Genomic DNA, 5,193 nt, shown 5'->3' with positions numbered 1-5,193 from the left:
CCTCTTATTAGTTAAAATGTCTTTCATAAACTTAGTATAAGACGGAATTTGAGTGATTAATTCGGTAAAAGGAACGGTTACCTGGAGATTCTTCACAACTTCCATGAACTTACCGAATTGAGAATTCTTTTAATGCTTTGCCAATCTATGAGGGAATGACACTTTGACTTTTTCTGGCACCTTTGTTTCAACATCCTTCTTTGGAGGAGCATCCTCCACATCTTTGACTTCTTCAACCACAAGTGGATCATCCACCTTCTTTAGAATATCTTTACCTTCCTTACCATTGGGAGAAACTTCCAATTCAACAAGTCTTAGCCATTTGCATTACTAATGCTTCAAGTTTACCTCCTCCTTGGTTGTTTTGTTGGCCATTTTGAGGTGGTGGTCCTTGATTTTGTTGGTAGTTTTGTTGAGGTGGTCTTTGTTGGTTTTGATAACCCGGTGGGAGATTATACTTTTGTTGTTGAGGGACATAGGCATTTTGTTGTGGTGGGGGTTGAGGTTGAGGGTTAAGCACATTATTACTTCTATAAGACATATTCGGGTGGAATCTTGAATTCGGGTTATATGTATTTGAAAAAGTACCCGGTGGATAAGAACTTTGTCTTAGAGCTTGAAAAGCATTTACCTCCTCAATAGTAGCTTGACAATGAGCGGTCTAATGACCCGCACCTCCACAACCGTCACAAACAATGATTTGACTTGTAGAGGACACAACATTGATTTGTTGAAGGGAATCTCTATCATCTCGTTCCGCCAATTGTTGTTGGAGTAAGGCAATTTGAGCTAAAAAGACGGGATTGTCTGAGTATTCTTCTTTACCTTTGAGTGGCATACTTCGGGAATTGACATATTGTGCGTCATGGATCGCCATACATTCGATCGTGGCATGAGCAATATCGGTGTCAATTTGATCAAACCGCTCATTGTTGGTGGAATCAAGAATCCTTCGGGACTCGGCACAACATCCATTGTAGAATGTTATAGCTAGGAACCAATCATCCAACCCATGATGTGGCCATTGTCATTGCAACTCTTTGTATCTCTCTTAAGCCTCATATAAGCTCTCAGGAGCTTGTTGACAGAATCTAGTGATTTGCCTTCTCAAGGTTTGAGTTTTCTCCGGTGAAAAAAACTTTTGATAGAACGCAAGACCCAATGTCTCCCAATTTGTGATTCCCATAGTGGTGCAATCAAGGCTATTGATCCATAGTTTGGCCTTGTCCTTCAAAGAGAGGGGAAAAAGTATTTCCCTAATTTGGGCTTGAGTGACGCCCGTTTGTCGGATCATGGAGCAATAATTACAAAAGTTTTACACATGCAAATTGGGATCCTCCAAAGGACTTCCCCCAAATTACTTCCTCTCCACAAGGCTAATGAAAGCCGGCTTGATCTTGAATTCTGGCGTGGTAAGTTGAGTAGTTGTGATACCGGCCGGAAGCATGGCCGTGGTGGGGTTTGAGTGATCGGAAAGTTTCACCATCTTTTTAGTTGGAGATGGTGGTGGTGGAGATGATGAACTTGAAACCTTCTCTTCTTCAAGAGATTTTAGATCATCTAGGTAAGACTTTCTAGCACTTTCAACTTGCACGGGAGAAGCGACTTCTTTCACTTCTTTCCAAAACGTCGTCTTCTCCTAAAGGTTTTCTCGGGCTCGGAATCCAGTGAAAGCAAATCTCTACTATGAGAAGACCTGGGCATAAGACAACAATCTCTAGAAAATGATAATTAACGGTCTCATGGAACAAGTGTTCCTAAGACAAAAGAAAACAAGATAAAAATCGACAAATCAAAACGCAATAAAACTGTGCTCCCCGGCAACGGCGCCAAAATTTGATAGGCTATCGCACACCTATGCAAAAATAATTACCCTAGACACAAATAATGTAGTAATAGGGGTCAAACACAAGGAGACATGAATTGCGTTATGAAATGCTATGGAAAGATTTCTATCAAGGTCGATTATGTTTGGTTTGGTTTGGTATATTGGTTGGTTTGATGATTAACAATTATAAAGATGTAAACTATATGATAAAAGGAGTCTAGGGGAGTCGGGTCACACATGCAAATGTAAATATATGTTCATGCTAAACTCGGTAATAGTAACATTGTCAATTGTTTAGGCATAGAGACACCCACCTTACGATATTAATGTCAACCATAGACCGGGTCCAACAGAAACTCTCGTTTATGACTAGGTGGTCCTACTACATATGCTTAGTCTAATCCGATTTCGTGCCTCTCGACTTATAGAACGAATTAACAAACTTAATCTACGATTACGGCCAATAACCAAAGATTAAACGTTGTGGCGCAAACATGTGATAGAAACAATTAGACAAAATTATATCAACCTAATTTATCATTTTACATATTTGATTTTGCATGGCTTCCCTAGCCCCTAGACTAAGGGAATTTAGCTACTCATATTAAATTGTAAACTAAAAACTATGTTGAATGAAATGTTAAACACGATTATAAAATTGATATAAACTAAATGATAAAACATAAAACATAAGATTAAACTATGTGATATAATAAGGAACTAATGATAAAACTATATGATAACTAAATGGAAATGTAAACTAGATAAACAAGAATTAGAATTACCGAAATAAGAAATTAGAACTTGAATTGCAAAGAACAACAAAGGAGAACCAAATGCTTGAATAACTTAGAACCAAGTGTTTAACATCAACTAAAAGCTTAACAGTTAAAACGAAAATGAAAACTTAGAGAGAATTTTGCTTAAGGCTAGAGAGTGAAATAGTGTATGAAATGCGTAAGGAAGATATCCCTAATGATGGATTAAGGCTCCTATTTATAAGAAAATAGGGGCATAACATAAAAGTCCAAAAGAGGGTTAACCCCGATTGGGGTTGCCAGCCCCGATCGGGGGCGTGGTTATCCGACTAATTCCTCTTAAAATCTTGCTTAAATGCCAAGGGAATCCTAAGTATGCGATAAATGCCTCTTAATGCCTCCGGTTAATGCTTCATAAATCTTCCTAAGAGCATCCAAAGGAGTATCCTAAGCTTGGAATTCTCTTCATAAATTTGGACTTCTTTTGGGCTCTTTTGTAAGATCATTTTGCCTTATCTCATACCCTCTTGCTTGGGCTTGGAAACACACCTTCCATTGTCATACTTGATCCATCTTGTTTCCACTTAGCTTAATGAACTTGGTGCTTGCTAATATGATAGGAAAAAGCCTCTAAATGCTTGCATTCCTACAAAATGTAACAAATACAAACAATACACCTAGAAAACAAGATTAGCTCACAAATATACTAATTAAAGTAACATATGCAATAGAAACCGAACTAAAATGAGGGGTAAAAATATATATAAAATGAACATATCATAAACTCACGATTAAACTTGGGCAGATAAGGGTGTTGACTAGTAATGGTCTCGGAATCAGAGAGCGCCTAAGAGAGGAACAGAGGGTCTGCGTGTAAGGTCTGGAGATTAAATGAACTCAAAAATACCTAACTTAAACCTCATTCGACAAAATTGAATCAAACCATAAAAATTCTTTGAAAATCAAATATGAATTAACCTTAAATCCTAAATTTGCCCTAAATAAACATAAAACTAATAAAGAAGAGAAAATACAATTGGAAACTTGGATGAATGACCTACAAGGAAGCATACGGGATAAACCTAGACTTGTGTTGAACTGGTTATATGAGCAAGTGAACAACTCAATTCCAACTAAACTCGTCAACTACAACTCTGAATAAAATCAACACTGAATTCCTAACTCATATACATAATGAGAAAATCAAGTCACCTTGTTCATAAAAAAAGTCAGGAATCCTCAGAATTATGGCTTTGTGAGAACCCCATCCTCGAAATCCCAAATCTCTATCATCTCCTTCAGATGGTGGTGGCAGAATCGAACAAGTTAGCAAGATAAACAAGAGTTACTCACTAACTTGCTTCAGAAAACCGATAAAAAACAATAATCTACAGAAATAATGCAAAAAAGACCCCAAAGTGTAAATAATCGTGCATATTACACTAATACTGTTACAACTTACAAGTAAATGAAATTTGAATCTAAAACCCCTAAATTGGTTAACCCTAATTATAAAGTGTAATCAATTTAAGCCTCTTATTTCAATCACACAAAATATTTTGCTATATTTATTATTAAATAATAACAAAATGAAACTAATTCAGAATAAATCAAATTACTTATGAACCCTAATTTATGAAAATGAAATAAGTGAACAAATATGTACTTATTAGGTGTAAGAACAGACTGGAAGAAGGTGCAACCGACGGGAGGCGGTTGTGGTAAGGGTGATGTGTTGGTCTGAGGTGCGGTGAGGTGAGTGGTGCTGGAATCTGCGAGGGAGAAGGGAGGGGAAAGAGAGACGCGGTCTAAGGGTATGATTATCAGTCAGACTCACCAAAGTCTTAAGACTCTGCCACATCAGCTTTCCACTAATTTTTATTATTATTTTATTATTCACTCACCTCAGACTTACCTTAGACTTTATACATAATCAGTTAGACTCACCTCAGACTCTACTTTTTCATTTCATTTTTTTTTTATAAATTTATTAATTAGTTCTAGTTTGTAGTTAAACATTATTAATAAAAATGTATAAACTTAATTATCTTATCTATATTAATAGAAAAGACAATACTCAATCCTCAGCGCGCCACGTCATTAATACCTTTTTTTTTTGAAATTCATGTTATGGTGGGACCCGTTAGTGTGCAATGTATTTATTTCTTCAGATTTTCATCTTTTCAAACATGCGATAAATTCCGTCTTGCAACAAACTATATGAAATAATATTATGAAAAAATTCTATGAATTAATATTATGAAATAATTTTATAAATTCCGTGTAAATAAAATTAATAACATATACGCATAATGAATTACAAATGGGAGTAAATGAAATTGAATTACATAATTTTTAAAACAAAATTAAATAATAATAAAATTACATAATTACGAGAAGGAATTACATTTATACGGGATAGAACATAAAACACAAATGAATTACATACATAATTTTTTAAAACTACATGGCACAATAATTTTTGTTTAAAAAATAATTCTTGACGGAGTATTTACTTGGAGTATAAAATATTCATATATTTTGGTTAATATTATTGTACCATGCAGCAACAACATAACAACATAATTTTTTAAAACTACACGGTAA

At 35.3% G+C, this 5,193-nt stretch overlaps 1 non-coding gene across 1 annotated transcript; it reads left to right on the top strand.

Moving 5' to 3' along the window:
• The first annotated feature begins 1,007 nt into the window (after positions 1–1,007).
• LOC141597703 (small nucleolar RNA R71) lies at positions 1,008–1,115 on the top strand. Its single transcript, XR_012522923.1, has one exon. It is a non-coding gene; the product is annotated as a small nucleolar RNA R71 (small nucleolar RNA).
• The last annotated feature ends 4,078 nt before the right edge of the window (positions 1,116–5,193 follow it).

The sequence above is a fragment of the Silene latifolia genome, chromosome 8 (genome assembly GCF_048544455.1).
Source record: "Silene latifolia isolate original U9 population chromosome 8, ASM4854445v1, whole genome shotgun sequence".
NCBI classification, from domain to species: domain Eukaryota; kingdom Viridiplantae; phylum Streptophyta; class Magnoliopsida; order Caryophyllales; family Caryophyllaceae; genus Silene; species Silene latifolia.
Note: the sequence above shows the minus strand (reverse complement) of the source record. Positions and strands in the feature narration are given on the sequence as shown.